General features: G+C 43.8%; 1 long non-coding RNA gene and 1 pseudogene across 1 annotated transcript; one reads left to right on the forward strand and one right to left on the reverse strand.

Annotated features, from left to right (window-relative positions):
- The first annotated feature begins 11,122 nt into the window (after positions 1 to 11,122).
- On the forward strand, positions 11,123 to 13,091 carry LOC120683697. The gene is made up of 5 exons (XR_005678883.1): positions 11,123 to 11,207; positions 11,278 to 11,341; positions 12,074 to 12,110; positions 12,190 to 12,628; positions 12,934 to 13,091. It is a non-coding gene; the product is annotated as an uncharacterized LOC120683697 (long non-coding RNA).
- Positions 13,092 to 14,442: 1,351 nt separating this feature from the next.
- On the reverse strand, positions 14,443 to 18,806 carry LOC120680489 (annotated as a pseudogene).
- Positions 18,807 to 19,285: the final 479 nt, after the last annotated feature.

Here is a 19,285-nt window from a genome sequence, read left to right on the forward strand (position 1 = left end):
TAGCACATGATATATTGACATAAAGTATCTCAAAATTTGAATATATATGTGCAAGCAAAGTAAATCTATATATCATACTCACAGGAGTGCCTTGTAGCGCCAGATGGAGGAAAGATAGACGGAATGCCTAGAGGTGGCAGCGGTGGTGGAGGCCAGGGCATCGTTGGCGGCGGTTGATAGTTGATTGTCGCGCCAAGGCCTTGGAGATATGAGAACATGGTCTGCATCTGTTGTTGCGCGGCCTGTCGCTCAGCAAGAAGCGCCTGCTCCATCCTCTGCCGCTCCTGCATCCGCTCTTCCTGCCACCTGCGCTCTTGCTCCTGCCTTAGCGTCCGCTCCTCCTCCAGCCTCGCCTCGATCTCCTCCCGCCTCTTCGTCTCTTCGTCCATCCGGGCCTATAAGATTTCACCCAAATGTTACAATGCGAACAAAATATAACTAAAAGCAACGAACGACAAATGGAGCAGAAATAACCTGGATTGCACGCACGCTGGCCACTGAAGTCTCAGGCCGTGGGCGTATTGGCGGAGTCGAGTCGGTGGTCCTTGCCCGAAACTGGGAGAGAGTCGGCGTACTGGCTGTGTCGACAAGGCTGTTGGCGATCCAGTAATGGCCGTGCTTCTTCCCTCCTCCTGCCCTCATGATGGCTTCTCCAGAAAGGGGCTGGGTGGCCGGATCCCATGTGTCCCCATGGAGTGCCTTTCCCATCTCCGTGTACTCAGTGATGCGCGTGTGGACGCTCGGGTTGCTGTACGCCTCAGGTGGATCCGCCGGGTTGTAGGAAACGTCGGACGTCGCCCTGCCCTTGTGCGCCATATAGTATGCCTGGAAGTCGTTGCATTCCTGGTCTTCTTGTGACCCCGACTGCAAGCAAAGCGAAAGAATACAATGATTAATAAGAATGCAGAATTTAGAGTTTGAAAGTACCAAAAAGTGTAATGACTTACCCAAGCATCCCTGTACTCGGGAAGGCCTCGGCTGCCTTGATGGTGTGGCGCACCTTGCATCAACAAGCGGCGCTCCCGGCATAAGTTGTGCCGCTGAATCCACTCCTCGCTAAGCCACATGTCCACCATCATTTCCCAGCACGCGCCCTTAGCCAACACACCAGTTCGGAGGCACCTACATGTAATGGAAGCAAAGTGGATGACATTTCCGAAAATGAAATTCAAAGAAATGAGTAGTGATTTCGTCATTTACCCTCAAGTATTGTTCCCGCGTGAGAAACATATTTCTTGCTACGTCCTTGCCGACCTTCCTTTTTTCCACATCGGCAGCAGTAGGTAATTACGGCCTGAACACGCGCCTCGTAGTGCATGTCCTTCACTAGTTTACGACATGCTGTGTCAGCCACCTGAGCCGCTATGGCCTCATATCCTGGCTCGCACCTTTAGAAATCCTGCATAGACTCAATAATTGCAGTCAATATTCAAAGAGTTTCAAATATATGGTAACTATTCACCAATATAGTGCGACGACTTACCCAAAATTCTCCCACCACCCGTCTCGCCTTGTTGCCGAAGGACCTCCCTTCCCGATCTTCTGCATCTGGGACGGCGATGTAGTGGTCCCACGTGTATGCCGGCTCCAGGTTCCCAGCATGCATCACCAGCCCAGGGAAGAGCTCCCTGCATAGGGTTCCCAGGATGCCGTTGGGCTTCCTTTTGTGGGCACCCGCCTGCACGAGCATCCAATACCTGTAAAAGTGTATAACATAAAGTATTAGTATCTTGTCATTTTGAACATATGAATTGAAAAATAAATGCCATTGTGTATAACATAAAGTATTACCTGTCCGGTACCGGTCGAATGATCGGGCGTCTCGCAAAAGGTATCGGCCGCTGCGGCAGTTGCGACGGTCCTCGCAACCACACCGCCCTCGTATCTCCTCCTGCCTCCTCCTCCTGGTCCTCCTCCTCCTCCTGGTCCTCCTCCTCCTGTCTCGGCTCCTCCTACTCCCGCTCCTCCTCCTCCTCCTCCTCCTCCGCCGCCGCCGCCGCCGTCAAATCTGGAGGTGTCCTCTCCCTCCTGCTTCTTCTCGTCCTCCCCTGGTATCCACCATCTGTCTTACCTCCTCTCGTTCTCCCTGGCCCTCGTCCCCAACGCCTCCTGGACCCCTCTGAGACATTGGACCCCCCCTGCTGCACTGGACCCCTCAGGAGCCTCTTGCTCTCCACCACTACTCCTGTACAAGGAGCTCAGGAAACCAATCTTGCCCCCGCCTGGCATTTCGAATCAATAACCTGCAATCAATAATTGTAAATGAATCAGCAAAAATGAACAATATGTACTTAACAAATTATGCAAAATAAACAATAAATATATCTACAAATATGCAAAATCGGTTCATAGAATCAAACAATTCGGTTCATAGCAAATTAAGCAAAATAAAATAATATATATACATAGAATTAAATAATTCAGTTCATACATGTACTAGAAATAGTCATCATAATCGGGATTAGCTGGATCATAATCCTCATCATCACTATTTGGCTCCTCGACGTAATCAGCATAATTCGAAGGAGGAATGTCATCTTCACTGTCTCTGCCCAAACGCAGCCGCTCGAGTAATTCTAAATCATGAGCATTTTCAACCTCGTCTCCAGCTTCCTCGTCAGCAATCCTTTGATTGTCCACTTCCATTCCCATCATGTCACTTAAGTCTATCTCGAAACTCCCTTCTAGTCCTTCTTCTTGAAAGAACTCTCTGCCATTATTGTAGTCTTCATTGTTTGGGACAGGAAGTTTGCCGTGTGGCGATACCTTATACACAACATCCCAACCCTGAAGACGTTTGTCGGTTTGGCACGGATATGAGAGATAATAAACTCGTGTGGCCTGTTGAGCCACAATGTAGACATCGTCGCCTGGTAACTTTGAATCCTGACGAATTTCGACTAGGCCAACATTTGGAGTCCGCCTAGGTTAATGTAGGATCAAACCAATGGCATTTGAAAATAACGGGAGTCAGTGGTACGGAACCTCGAAACTTGAGTTCGTATATTTCTTCAAGTCTTCCATAATACTCGACCCCATCTTGGCCTGGCGTAAATACTCCAGTATTAGTGGTTTTTCGATTGGGCCGACTTTGCTCGTATCCTGTTGTGTGAAAGCGATATCCATTCACGTCATAAACGTTAAATGACCTAACCCTATAGCTAAATCCATCAGCCACTTGTCTCAACTCGGCACTCATGGACGAATCGGTTTGCCCCTGAAAGCGAAAGGGACAAAGTTCGTCATATGCACTTGAACCTATAGCTATAGCAAAGATCATGTGAACCGGAGTTTACCTTTTGTTGCAACCAATAAATGAAATCGGGCTGAGAATTTCCGGCGCCATTTTTTAGAAGAGACTCCGATTCGTTCTGGGTCGGAGACCTTGTCGACGCCAGAATAGACGAACAAATTGCCTGTGTGAAATATGATCAAGGGGTTGGATGCTGCTTAGTGCAAATGCAAGAAGATGTTAAATGAGATGCTAAATCGTGGAACATCATGAACATGTTAAATGAGAACTTACCCTATGTATGGCTCCACCTCAGAAAGGTTGGTCAACAAATAAAGCATGATACGACGCCACTCTTCATGGTTCAGGGTCTTGTACCTCGCATCACTTGCACTTCCAAGTTGCCCTCGGAAAATACTGAGACTCGATTTATTATCGCCAGCATTGTAACGAGGAGGTGGATTATGCACGCTGGGAAGCTTCTCACCATAGTATTTAGTCGTGAAGTTTGACACCTCCTCCAAAATGTATGCCTCAGCAATCGAAGCCTCAATTTTGCATTTATTCTTACATTTCGTTCGAAGAACCTTCTGGCATCTTTCAACTGGATAGCACCAACGGAACTGCACAGGCCCTCCCATTCTTGCCTCATATGGCAGATGCAGAAGCAAATGTTGCATTGGATTGAAGAAGGCTGGTGGAAAGATCTTCTCCAACTTACAGAGCAACACGGGAGCCATTTTTTCCATGTCCGCAATAACAGCCCGAGATAACTCCTTAGCACAAAGCTGACGGAAAAAATTGCTCAACTCTGCTAGCACGAGCCATACATTATCAGGTAAGTAGCCTCGAACCATCACCGGAAGAAGCCACTCAATCCATATATGGTAGGTCATGACTCTTTAGCCCGTTGATTCGCATAGTAGTCAAGTTCACACCCCTCCTAAGATTCGCTGCATATCCATCGGGAAATTGTAACTTTTGGATCCACTCTAGTGCTTGTTTCTTCTGGGCCCTCGTGAGGACGAAGTCGGCCTGTGTCTTCTTCCATTTCCTCCCGGGTCCAGGAGTCCTCATTTCGTATCTTAGTCTATCGCACAACATTGCCAGATCCACTCTTGCCTTTACGTTGTCCTTTGTCTTATCAGAAATATCCATGACTGTTCCAAAAAGTGCCTCCCCCCAATTCTTTTCAGTATGCATCACATCAATGTTGTGTGGAAGCAGAATATCATCAATATAAGGGAGCCTCCACAGCCCAGACTTCTGAGTCCAAGCATGTTCCTCACCGTACCCAACAAAACCACCGCCATCGTTGACTCGGAGAGCGTCTATCTGAGCATGAATCGCAGCACCCGTCATGATCGGCGGTGCAATTTCTGTAATTTTTACACCTTTTGTGAAGTTCTTAACGTCTTGTCTAAAAGGATGGTCAGCGGGGAGGAATTGTCGATGTTTGTCAAACGACGAATACTTACCCACCTTCCTCAACCAGATGAACTGCAGAGCTGCCTTGCATGTTGGACATGGGAACTTCCCGTGAGTACACCAGCCGCAGAATATGCCATACCCGGGTAAGTCATGCAGGGAGAATTGGTACCAAACATACATTCTAAAATTTGTCTTTGTTGCTCGATCATAGGTCCACACCCCTTCGTCCCATGCCTTGACCAAATCATCAATCAGAGGCTCCATGTAAACACTCATTTTATTCCCCGGGTGCTCTGGAATAATCAACGACACAAATATGGACTGTTGTTGAAATAGGACCCCTGGAGGGAGATTCAGAGGGATAACAAACACAGGCCAGCATGAGTACGAGGCGGCCACCATCCCATAAGGATTGAACCCATCTGTTGCAAGCGCAATACGTACATTACGAGCTTCATTAGCCTTGTCACGATGAATCCTATCAAAATTCTTCCATGACTCACCATCGGATGGATGCACCATCTTGTCAGGGTTGTATCGAACACCTTTCTTGTGCCAGGTCATCTATTGCGCGGATTCCTCGGTCATGAATAGTCGTTGGATCCTCGGAATGAAAGGAAGGTAGCGTAGGATTTTCAAGGGAATCATGAGCTGCTTCTTAGGCTGACCATCACCAGAGTCCACTTCGAGGAACCTAGAGGCTTTACATTTCGGACAGTAAGCATCTTTCTCATGCTCCTTCCTAAATAAGATACACCCATTTGGACAAGAATGTATCTGCTCATATGGCATCTTAAGTGCACCGAGAATTTTCTGTACCTGATACATTGACTTTGGCATAATGTGATTTTCTGGAAGCATACTTTCAAACACGATCAACAGACTGTCGAAGGCGTCTCGGCTCAGGCTAAACTGAGACTTCAAGGCCATTAGCCGTCCGATGCCATCCAGCTGAGAAACCTTTGTATGACCGTGAAGTGGTTTCTGTGCAGCCTCCAACATCTCGAAATACGCCTTTGCGGATGCCTCTGACTCCTCCTCCTGCAGTCGTTCACCGAAATGTGCTTCATGATAGTCATGTAACATGTCTCCAACCCCACCATCAGCATCACAATCATCGATGCATTGCCTCACGACCTCGTCCCTCATACGGTGGCCTTCACCATGAAAGATCCACCGGGTATAGTCCGGCATAAATCCATACTTGCAAAGATGTTGGCCCATAACCTTCTTCGTTTTCCGTTTCTTATTTCCACATATGTTGCACGGACACCACAAGAAACTCGATCCTTCAGCCTGACTCCACGCGGCTTCCAAAAAATCATTGGTCTTTCGAATCCATTCATCGGTCATGGTAGCCTGACTTGGACGGCCCATGTACATCCAATGACGGTCATCCATCCTCTAAACCGGAGTGAGAATAAAAATCAAATGCATCTACGTGTTGTCCCTACATTCTAATAGGTGAAGGTAGGTCCTAATCCCACCCGAGGATGCGTACATATGGTCAGTTTTCATGGTCCACTACCATCCAAGACAAAATTTCGGCAGCACCTCCCCGCTGTTCACCAAATACACGTCCCGAAAGGGAGATTGTGTATCCGGAGAACAACGGGGAGGTGATGCCGAGACTCTGTCTCGGATGGGAGTTGATCATGGTAACTATCCGTATCTACGCATCCTCGGGCTGTCCAAATAACGTGGACAATTCGAAAGAGATATAATTATAGATATGCAAAGATCCGCATATCTCAATTGTATCTCTTCCGAATGGGAGACGCCTAACTAGGTTACATGAACTACGAGGTGCTAGATATGCAAAGACGGTGGCGGTGCTAGATATGCAAAGACGGTGGCGGTGCTTACAACGGGTCGGCGGTGTAGGCGTGGCCGGCTTGGTGTGGACTCGCAGTTCAAGCTTCTTGTCGAGCACGTCGCAGGCGGACGCCGCTACCAGCCTATATTTTGTGCAGTCAGAACAAATAAAAGGTTAAGCATCATGACTAGCAAGAAAGCAAAATCATCAGCGGAAACTACTAAAGCATTGAGGGCACATTGAACACGACTTTCTCTGTTGACATAATATCCGCCTCTTAAGGCTCATGCATGCATATGAGGGCTAATAAGTGTTACGTATTATTTGGATATAGGGAAATCAGTCTCATCATACTGCACTTTCTGTTTCAAGGATTTTAGTAACAAACAATGATAGTTCTATGTATAGCTGGGGATAGCTGTCAGTATACTTCCTTGGTATAGCTGTCAGTATACTTCCTTGGTGGCAGTTCTATGTATCACTGGGGATTCTTTATGTAATGCAAGGATAACCAAAATCTTTGGGTGTATGGTGTAGATTAGTCTTGCCAAGAATCGGACTGAACTTCAGTTCTCATTTGCATAGCTGATGTACAGAAAAGATAATAGCTCACAATGATAGTTGTGGTGTCTAAAATAGTTGTATACAGTAGATGATAAATCTATTCTCATCCTGCATTTTTCTTCTTTAAATCATTTTGTAATACTAATTGAGCAGGAGGACAATGAAGTTGTCAGGAAAGTCTTTGAGGGCATCATTACCGAGTGCGCCGGGGCATGGAGGAGGCGGGGCGGTGCGCGGCGCGCCGGGGCGGCGCTCCGAGGGCAGGGCGCCAGGGAGGGGCGACGCTCCGGGGACGGCACGCAGGGGCGTGGAGGAGGCGGGGTGGGACGCGGCGCGCCGGAGCAGCGGCGTGGAGGCGGCGGCGCGGCGGAGTGGACGCGGCGGCGCTCCGAGGGCGGGGCGGCGCTCCGGGGACGGCGAGCCAGGGCGTGGAGGCGGCGGGGCAGGGCATGGCGCGCCGGGGCGGGGCGTGGAGGCGGCGGGGCGGCGGAGTGGAGGCGGCGGCGTGAGTACGGGTGTGTGCAGCGTGAGTGAGTGCGCGTGTGTGCGGGTCGGTCACTTAGCTGGGGGCGGGGGCAGAAACTTTGCCGAGTGCCAGATCACGGCACTCGACAAAGACACGACCGCTTTGCCGAGTGCCGTGATCTGGCACTCGGCAAAGCCGCTACCGCTTTGCCGAGTGCCATGGTGGCAGCACTCGGCAAAGCCAGGATTTCATTTCAAAATCCTTCAATTCAAAATTTATTTAAACATATTTCTTTTATTATAATTTAACATTTCATTACTAAACTTATATTTCAGACAAATATATCATGCTTCAATGATAAAAATTATATTATTTCAATCACTTTTAGCTATATTTCAATTTGTATGAACTAATTCACTACATTTTTCAAAAAAATTAAAAAATACGAAAACATTTCGAAAAATAACCAAACTTTAACATAAACCAATTTATGAGGTCTATTGCGTATATAAAAAATTTAACATACTTTAGCCAAAAAAATTCCATTATTTCATGCAGTATAAGTTCAAATTCAATTTACATAGTACTAAAAAAAACTTTAATATTATCAAATGGGCTCAAAAAATAATGAATATTTACCATAAACATATCCATCATGACCATTGCCTACACAAAAAAATTTTGAAGTCAAAACTCAATTGGATGGTCCATTGGACTCAAAAACTTAACTGACTCATTCAAATGTCTTTGGATCTTCTTCGGGATTCCTCATCCTATAACCAACGTATGTGATAACTTTTTTGAAATCTTCTCAAATTTTTTCCACAGCCTCTACTTATGATATCATGCTTTCACTACAAATTTCATAATTTTCGGACTTCATTTGTGTTTTATAGAATTTAAAATCTATTCGGCCACAAATTCATTGCTATGTTTCCTGAATAAGATATTTGATTTTTTTCTTTAAATTCTTGTACAAACCCTCAAATTTGACTCAATAACATGAATATAATTTTTCCATTAATTATGAACACTTTTGACAACATTTGGCAGTTCAAATTTGAATTATACACAAAATATTCTTGTAATCAAATAAATAATCTAAATATAGTAAACATAAAGGATAATTTGCCAAATTTAAATATGATGTCTTTCACATAGTATGAGAACGGAGGAAAAAGTTTGGAGGTTGTTGGAGAAAGTTTTTGTATTTGTTTGCCGAGTGCTAAAGACGACACTCGGCAAAGTTTATTAAATGCCGAGTGCCTGTTCCATTACACTCGGCATTACAATATGTTTGCCGAGTGCCCCAATTTGGCACTCGGCGAAGCATAACGGTAACGGCCGTGGAAAAATGGGCAACAGCGTAACGGCCTTGGGGAGCTAGCGTGTGCGGTGCACGTGACAGCGTTTGCCGAGTGTCGACTGTAGGGCACTCGGCAAAGATCTTGTTGCCGAGTGTCCCCATGTAGGCACTCGGCAAACAAAAGCATCGCCACCGTAACAGTCGTCTGCGGGTCGTCTGTCGGTGCACGTGGCGCTCTTTGCCGAGTGTCAACTGGCTGGCACTCGGCAAAGATATAGGCCGCCGAGTGATATTTGTTCGTCGAGTGCATGTTTTTTGGCACTCGGCAAATAGTAGCTTTGCCGAGTGCTCGAGATTATGCACTCGGCAAATATCCGGGCACTCAGCATATGTGGGTTTTCCGGTAGTGGGTGTGGGTAAATCAGAAAATCAGGAGGAAGGGATAGATAGGAGGTAGCATGTTGCATGCAAGCAGCCGGCCGTTGCGCACTAGAACGATACACCCACAAAATGAAGCAAGGTAAAATCGTCTATTTACCAGGCATCATCTTCCCTCCGTGGCTACAAAATCTTTTTCTAAAATGGCCGGCGTGCAACAGGAAAAATCCTATTTTTAGAATGTCCAACCTGCTAAAACGGAGTGTGGAGTGTACGCTGCACAAACCACATTTTGGATGTGTCCTCTGGACAAAAAAAAACCCAACAAACAAAGCACAAACGGTTTGGAGCACAATATCCAGATAGGAATTAGTTTTAAATCAGCACACTAAAAGGTTCAGCCCACGTTTTCTTACTAAAAGTCTCAGGATGTATCCTCATCATACCCATGTTATGTCAAAGAGATATTGATTGCTGCCTCAAAAAAAGAATGGAAAAGAGAGAAGTTGAGTGGTTTAGGTGCTGTGTGGTAGATGGGTGGGTATGCCACATAGTAAGATCAAAGGTTTTAGAGGTGCAGAGGCATTCACCTAGATAATTTCAACAAAGATAAATCAAACCAATGTGACGATGCGATGGCCATTATCATTGTTGGACAATTAAGTGGTTTGGATAATTTTTTTGTGTAAGGGGTAGGTGCAGAGATATTATTCAGTTTGAGAATTTTCAAAGGAAAAAGAATAGGGAAATATAGCTTATACAGTTATACTAGAAAAATATCACTCAAAGTCTTAAGGAAAGTAAATTGCTCTTGTCTAATAGGTGGTCATATGCATTGCCAAGTAACTTTCAGACGGTTTAACAAACGACCTTTGCAATATGATATTTTTTAAACTGTCTCCTATTAATCTCTCAATACCTTAATCTGTGCATGGTTTAATGGAATATTTAAGGTCAATGACAACCACAACTAGTACCATGATGAAAAGATGGTCCTGTAGCCTTTAATTCTTATGAGGCGGTTGTTTTGCAAAACAAGCATCTTATTCTCTCTCCTCCACATCATTAAAAAATCATACATTAATCATAAAATGACTTATGACACTGCAGACATATGTCAATATACTTGCCTTAAGGCAGTGTTTGGTTTGAGGAATGTGTTGATCTGTCATCTTCTCACATCTCACTTTTTTATTTGGTTTTGTGGGTTAAAATGAGGTTGATCCCTCACAAAGTTGACACCACCTCATCTGGAATAAGGTGGTCTCTCAAACCAAACACTACAAATAACTCTGCTGGTCTCTATGTTTTGTTGTGTACTTGTGTGAAAGGCATTCAGGGATCTAGTGTGTGTGTGGATGCATGTATCACCTGTAATTTCGGCGAAGACAAAAATCTCTACTAGTCCTTCTCGTCCGTCCTCGGATGGTCGAGGATTGCCCGTTGGACCAGCGTGCCCGTCCGATCATCAGCAGTCAAAACCGCACCCGCCCTTCCCCTCACGCCGCCCTCACCGCGTCCGTCGCAGGGGCTTAAGCTGCAGGCGGATCGATAGATCAAGCCAGCAGAGACCCACCTCCTCTGCGCAGATCCATGCCCCCCGGTCCCAGCCTCCGCCACCGCCGAGCCCTTCCGCCGCCGCAACGCCGCGCCCCTCGTGCTCCGACCCCGCGCTCCTGCCTCCGCCACGCCACGCCTAGGTTCTCTTCGACTGCCATGGATTGATCAACGCGCGGTGCCGCCGGCCTCCTCCTCACTTGCCGGCTCTCCGCGCGAGGTCGACATCCTACCGCTCAGCCGTCGAGCCGCCGTGCCATCACCTCCAGGCCGGCGTGCCATCATCTCCACCGTCGCGATGGTATGCACTGAATTGTCAACTCTACTTTGTTTTTCCGTTCCCATGCCTCCTATTCTGACCATTGTCCTGTTCTACTACTGCATCAATGACAAGACTGGGATCAAGCGACGACAGCCAGGTCTCCAAAGAATCATGGCCACTACTCTGAAGAATCATGTGAGCCCCTAATTAAATTCTATCTCTTTGTTCAACTAATTAGCATTATATTTGTGGCGTTTGGACATAGGGTCTGAATTGGATGGACACTTTGATCTTGAAGCATCTGGGAAGGACTCAGTACAAAATTGCAGGTATTAGATTCTTAATCCTTCATGTAGGCCGTATGTTGTCTGTTTGCTTAGATTATTTGTGCCTCTTGGTTGATGGCAATGAGTTAATTTAATTTCAGTTAACAACATTATAATCAAGAACTGCTTGACATTGGATGGAAGTTTAGAGCTTGTGATTAGCAATGACTGCCCTAACAAAGTGCAATTTCATTCCTATCTCTGATTATTGCAGTCCAGATTCTGCAACTGTATACCTAGATATTTGATGCAATACACATGTTTTCCTTTTTCAGAGTGATTCTGTAGCTTGTTAGATCATGACTCCATGCATAACCCATAGTATATTCTTGGTTAATTAAATATGCTCTTTAGATGAAGGGGACTAAGGCACTCTTACGCTTTATGTAGTTGTGCTATTTGAAACAATAGGGTTGTCCTTGGCTAAATGTGTTTGGTTGGGATCCCTCAGTTTTGCCATCATGAAGAATCAAGTGTTGCCTCTACTGTCTGGCAGGCTATAAATGTGTTAGTGTTTTCTAAATTTATGGGTGTTCCACACTGATCATATGTTAATAGGTTCAAACAAATGGGAATACGCATACTACCTGTTGTTCAATAATATGCATGGAACCGAGCAATATAGAAGAAAAAAAAAGAGTTTCCTCAGATTTTGTTTTAACTTATTATATTTTCTGAAGAAAAACCTAATGGATCGTTGCACTGAAAAATTTTTGTGTTCTCGTGGCAAAGCAGAGTTACAAAACCATAATCAAAATCTGAGAATAACCAGGTTGGTTGATCAACTTGCTTGGTTTTCATCACATTCCAAAAGTGCTTTTGGATGTGACAGGTGATTTTGTTTCTTCCAGGTGATCAGCAAAGTTGGGGCAAGCCTTCTCCGTGACACTAAACCTAGGTCTGAAATGACAGTGAGTGGTACTCCTCTCTTGCTTGAGCTCAATCTCTTTTGGAACAACATTACCATAAGATGATAGAAGCGTTTGCTTCTGCATGTTTGTGTGGCTGAAGTAAGTTCATGTAAGCAGATTCTTCTCTCCTTTTCTTTTTGTTCTTTGTTAATTCCTTTAGATCTCCAAAACAAGGCATGTAAATTCTGGTATTAGCAAGTTTCTCTTTTTTTTGTTACCGGTGCCTTGTTGTTTATCCAATTGGATGCCGATGCTCAGTCTAGCAAATTTCAGTATAAAATGTTAGTTGACTTTGCTGTGGACTTAATGTCCGGTATGTTTTCCATGTGATTGTTTTTTAGCATGTCGGACAGGAATACATGATACTGGAGCAAACCAGGTTGGACCCATCCCCCCCCCCCAACCCTCATGTGAATATGCTTAGCTAAGTTGAAGTGTCGATGGATCTCGATACATGAGAAAAACACACACGCATCTAAATCACATTGCTTTCCAAAATACAATTCAGCTTGCCTCTTATTAGAAGTATAAAAAAAGGGCGTACCTAGTGCCGTAGGCTTCCCGCACTGTGCGGGGTCTGGAGAAGTTATTAGAAGTATATTATTTCGATTTTATTAGAAGTGTATGAAATTAATGTATCATGTGTTCAACTGTAATTTTCTCTGGTCATTTATATTATTTCAGGTGGGCTGATGGAGCTACAAGATAACACACATCTGAAAACAGCACAAATCATACTCCAACCAGGTCTATCCATACGAGCTTTGCATCATCAGGTTAGTCAGGAGGAAGGTGTAAATGATTTGCGTTCTGGATCTTTTGTAAATCCTTAATGGTGGATGTCGTGGTGGGGGGTGCATGAAAACTCAGTCTGATTCATTAAAACTATTAGCTGATCGTTTATTTTGGTTAGTTACTTGGCATTTGACAAGCACAGACATGCCACTAACATCCAAGATGACAGTCACCCAGTCTGATGCCTTGACTATTTGCTGACTCGCGGTTCATATTGCGTCCATCTTGAAGTAATCACACAATCATTTCTATGCCAACTCCTAAACCAATCAGGACCATGGTCATTTGTATGAAGTCCTCTTCTTGATGTAAATTGCAAAAATGTAATATTTTAAGTTTGTTCAGTTTCTGTTCCTCCATTCAATGTTGTAGTCTCCTTTGAAGACACTAAGCCTGCAGTATGGCTTTCCATTTTTTTCTATTAATTATGACTGGTTACAAATAACCTTCTTGCTCTGCAGTGCTCCAAATTATTCTATCTCGCTAGGCATAACTCAAGTAATTTGTTAAAATTTTTACTTTTATCAATGCATAATTTAGATCTGCAAAATGTTGGTATGTGTCTATAGTTCAGTTTATATAAGCTGCCTAGCCATCACTGATCTTGCTGGTTGTCTTGTCACTAGGAGAGTGGAGGCACAGAGCGCAACGAAGAGCATTGCATGAGCTGACTTATGTGGTGATTGAACATTGCCTAAACAAACACACCATTGATGCAAGAATGATTGAAATATTAATGTATGGTATTATAATTTTCTTTCTTTGGAACTTAACAATAGATCAGTTCTAAAAGACTATTGTTTAAGGAGTGCTTTGCTAATTGTGTTGGTCTTTCTATTGACACTCAGTCTAGAATCATAATGAGTGTGGTTGTCATTACATTTTAACTTAGTTGTTTGAATGATCTCACATCATGTGCAAAACACATTCTTCTAAATATATTCATTTTCTATAGACAACGTCTGATTTAGATCTTTTGCATGACACTATGAGATTTGATATTTATTTTGCCCATAGCAACACACGGGTATGAACCTAGTAAAATATAAAAATTATGCTGCACAAAAACAAAGGCCATCGTTGAGCACCTTGTTCCGTACGGTTTTGGATGAAATACGAGTAGTAATTGGGCTTCCTCGTGCGAATCTGAAAGAAGTTTTAGCAGGCAGCAACTGACTCAGTCACGCGGTGCAAAAAGCATCGAGCGAGCCCTGTACGGGCTTCAAAGACAGCAGTGCAAGCGGGCCACGGTAGGACCAGCAGTTGCACTTCGGCCCACAGTTTTGCCTGGACCAAAATGAATGCACACGTGTACGTGGCCAAGGCCGAAAGATATTAGCAGGAGCAAAATGCGTTGCCTTAGCGGCTCGGCCAACCCCGTGCATGACCACGAACGAGGAAAGAAAAACCTTGCGGCTTAATGGTGCAAACACAGGCGACAAGATGATAACAGCACACTCAGCAAGAGATCTTGGAGCCTTAACAAACGTTCAAGGATAGACAAGGTACTCCTGGTAGTTCAGGCCTTCAGGGACTAGTCTGACGTCATCATTTACACAATCTTCGAGCCTTCCTTTTCGGCCAGCTAAAGCCTTGTCTCACACCTGTTCTTCTCATCCTGAAAAAGGAAAGTCAGAATGTCAGTAGAATATAGGGATCATCCTGCTTGACGCAGACTGGATTGTTTTTGTTTTTTTTTTTGGAAAGGGGTACTAAAAAAAAGGATCTGTGCTGATGCATCAGAATGCTGCTATTTATATAATTATACAGAGATACCATTATTGGTCCAAGTATTTTATATGCTGCTCTGTAACATTATTAAAGTTGCTCAGGACCAAGACAAACACCATATTTTCAATATTCTGAAGAGCAACGCGACTCAAAAGTTTCAGCCTTCAGACTTCCATCAGTTGCTGCTCAAATGCTTTGTTTTGGAAGGCATAAGGCTTTTCCTTAGCATTACAAACTTAGCAGAAGCATCATAAAAAAAACAAAACAACAAATAATTGGCATGCAACTCTATAGTTTTCTCATCCTAATGTTTTTGATGCAAATATGTGGTCCTCAAATGCTTCAACACCATTAGCCATATGCAGGCCCAATGGAGGTGCTACTTCAGACATTTGTGTTCAGAAAAAAAAATGGAAAACAAGACTAGTCAAACTAACATGAATGCTTCATACTTTTCTTTGTAAAATAATTCAAAATGGCCAAGTGTTATGTGCAGGTATTACTGTTCACACATGCAAGCATTAGCCGTGTGACTGTAACCAAAGATCAGGATAGAGTACCTAGAATATTTATTGTTTGTTAGGTTCTTATCTTATCTAGACTTTGTTTGTCAAGTCGTCAGAGTTAGGCCTACATAAGGCACATGGCTGGCACCCTTTACAATCAAGCAATGAATAATCAATCAAAGCTTTCCAATATTCGGTCATCAATCCCTCCTCTAGCAGCTGACGCCTGGCTATCCACTCGATGGTTTTACCATAATGATCCTAGGATCATAAGACCAGGCAACATCAGATTTATCTCAACTGATTCATTTTTGCATACCGTATCTATTACTTTTAACAAGAATGCAAAAGAAAAAAATTCTCAAATTACAGAACACAGCTGACATTATCCTCAAATTGCAGAACACACAAAAATCCTAAACAAGGAACACAGTCCTATCATCAGATTTTCACTATTTTGTAAAATCAGCAGACATCAAGTAGTCATATGGAGGTCTAGGAAGGTAACTCCTAGCAACAAATGGAATAGCTAGATGCATACTGAAGCTTGAAAATATGTGGATGTACTATATTATGTATATGTTCGGGAAAGGGTGCCTAGCCGGATTGGTTTGGTGGCCTCAGTAGCACTCCTCAGGTCTTGGGTTCAACTCCCGGTGGGAGCGAATTTCAGACTGAGGTTTAAAAAATCCCCTAGTCTACCTACACGCCAAAGCATATGGAAATAGGTCCCGGCTCACCCCGGCCCGCTCTCACACGGGTTACGGTATGGGTTATGAGGCCCCTGTGTAAGGTGGGGCAGGGGTTCGGGGGTTTTTCTCGACCAGTGTGAGAGGTCTACTTCTTACATTAATGCCCAGGGGGCGGCTTGCCCCTCGCAGGTCAAGTTTTTTTTATATTATGTATATGTTATATCTGCTTCTGTAGTGATCCATACTTTCCTAACCAAAGAGTAACTGTATGCTGAGAAATGGGATTTGTACAGATGAATCTGAATACTAATATATTATTTTTTAATTCTACAGAGATTTCCATTAGTGATCCAAAGTATTGTATCAACTGCCTAGGAGTGTACCTAACAGAAACACCGCCACATTTCTAATGTTCTGAAGAGTAAAGTCGCATCAAAAGTTTCAGCTACCCATTCAGATTTTCATCAACTGCTGCTCAAATGCTTTGTTTTAGAAAGTAGTATAAAGTAAGCAACACAAAATCAATAGTACACGCATCAAAAACAGAATTACACATATTGACATGCTACACTGTCCCTATTGTTTTTTTATTAAGGTAAACATGTGGTTGTGAAATGCTCTAACACCAATAAGATGGATTTCCAAGGCTTTTGTGCTCTACTTAAGCCATCTGTACATTGAAAAAAATCACCAAAAAAAGGTTCTTCCAAATATAACATTAATAATTCATATTGTCTTCCCCACACTTGCAGAATGATGAATTTTTCCTAGTGTTTCACTAACTTAACAAGCTGTACATGTTAACAGGACAAAAAAAGGTAATGAAACACTCCTTTAAAAAAGGAAAAAAATCAGAATGAACTTAGGTATAATAAGAGTTCGGTAGAATGAGTAAGCAAATTCTATGGAAGACAGCCACACATGAACAAATTCTATGGAAAGCAGGCACACAAGATGTCTGTATTTGACATCTCTTGTTCATGTTTGGCATTTTATATCCTAAATACAAAACAAGGGGTTCCATGATCCTCTGTATTTTCAAAAGGACAGGGTAGGAGTATGCAGTCAGAATTCAAGGTATGTATAGACCCAAATTCTTTCTTCAGAATATCTAGCAAGATATAATGATGCTGAATATTTATAGCATCCAAGCAATCAGGTAAATCACATGGCATGGCTGGTTCAAATAGTATAACAGACTATAAAATTGTTCACTAAATATGCAAGATCAAACAGTAACCACACCTAAAGACAATGGTCATCACATCAAAGAAGTTTCTATAAAAATTAATATCAACAGAAGTAGAAGGCAACTTATTTTATATCCACTAGAATCAAGTCAAACTGTTGCTTCTCATTTTCACCTTAGTACTTACTCCATGACAGAAAGGGTGCATTACAGGAAAAGTTACTAGGAATTCTAGTGGATACATCAGAAACATACCTCAAAAGCTTGCATAAGGTACTCAAGCTCCTTGTCTAGATCTTTGATTGCCTGGGTGTAGGCCTGTGTTAGGGAAGACTGGCTTGGCTGGTAGTATGGATCTGTCCACACAACATAGAATTAGTGACCAGCTGAATAAGACAACCAAACAAAATAAATAGAAAGTAAAAATATGTACCCTACCCTCGTGATGATCTTGTACTGAAGTGGGTGAGGAAGCTTATAGCCAGCAAAGAGCACATTTGGGTCTCCGTGCAGCTGCCTGCAAATTTTACAGCCATAAGAGCATCACACATAAAAGATATAAAAGAAGATGACACTAAGGGAAACAAGAAAAATATACTCACATGCGGACAATGTTGCCAATGGTGTGGTCCTCACGCTCGATAGTGAATGAGGCAGCATTCACGATCTTTGTGTCCCTCTCATACGACACCCTGAAAGATTGTTATCAGTACGAGAGCTAAAACCTAAGAGTAAGTGAGAAACGGGGCAAATTCATAAAAGCAAGAGACCGGCAGGCTAAGCGTCACAGTTCACACTTTATAGAGAAGTGAGAAACAAGGCATAACAAACAGGCCAATGATCATCGATAATAGCTTTCATGTTGCAAGTACTTACTTCTTGGTGCCCTCAGGCACGACAAAGCACTCGTAGCGATCCGGAGCATTCATCTCTGATCAAGTCCTCACTCCCTCCCCTTGAATCACTGCAAGTGTGGTTCTTCAGACTCAAAAAATAAATAAATAAAAAATCATCAGAACAGTCAGACAGACATGTATTCCTGAATTTTGCATTAAGAGTTCCGCAAAGGCTCATAAATTTTTGAGCCATCCCGAGGTAAATAGGAATTATCACATTTTATCGCTGCGACCTTTCCATGCTGAATACACATAGATGACATGTCTTCGGATGGGAATAAACCTAGCCTATGAAATGAAGAGGAGGGTTTAGTTGAACCCCAAGAGGAATTAAATTGGGAATCGAAGGGATATTAGTAATCCAACCAAGCATCCAGCGAATCGGGAGCACACTGGAAGGATTGAAGGGAAGATTCAGATTCACATTCTAGGGCTACCGAGCGAACACGGAAGACGATTGATTATGCGGAACAGAGGGAGCAATCCATCCATCCATCCAACCAAAGTTAGGGGTTGGCTTCCTTACCAGAAGCAGAACAGACGGAATTGATCAATGCGACCCCGATGGATGATGGAATCTGCAGATCACGCCAGTCCCGGACGTAGGGAATGGGGGCGACGGCCGGCGGGGACGCGGCGGAGACTGGGGGGAGAGTCGCGGGCAGCCGGGGACGAAGGGAAGGAAGTCGGAGACGGAGAGTGAACCAAAATGGGCCTGCGATCCTACTATAGGCTAACGCTCCTGAAAGTCTCGACCCAAGCCCAGAAGTTGTGATTCTTACCCTGTAATTTTCTTTTCTGAGCTGTCACCACGGCGGCGGCATGAGCGGCGGCGGCGGCGCCAGGAAGAAAAAGAGGAAGCTTCAGGTGATGGATCCGCGATTTGTCACGCGCGCGATGCATAGCTGCAGCGATACAATACATAGTTCATGTTTTCATTTCCAAAACACTATGGTTTCGTAGGGAAAGAACTATAGTGGATGAAGACGTACTTTGAATGTTCTGGGGAAGGTCCCCTAAATGCTTCGTCGAAGACTCCATTGCAACACACGCCAGTCTCAGCGATTAGATGTTGTTCATATAACATCCTCATCAGCAGAGTTGTACTGCGATGCACCAAGTACACTGCGAAAAGACATGTTCTGCATGTGCAGCTCCAGTTTTTGCCAGGACCTTGTTTTTTTTTTCCCGACCATGCAATGTATCATTTCTCCTTGAATTTCTTTT

The sequence above is a fragment of the Panicum virgatum genome, chromosome 7N (assembly GCF_016808335.1).
Source record: "Panicum virgatum strain AP13 chromosome 7N, P.virgatum_v5, whole genome shotgun sequence".
Taxonomy (NCBI): domain Eukaryota; kingdom Viridiplantae; phylum Streptophyta; class Magnoliopsida; order Poales; family Poaceae; genus Panicum; species Panicum virgatum.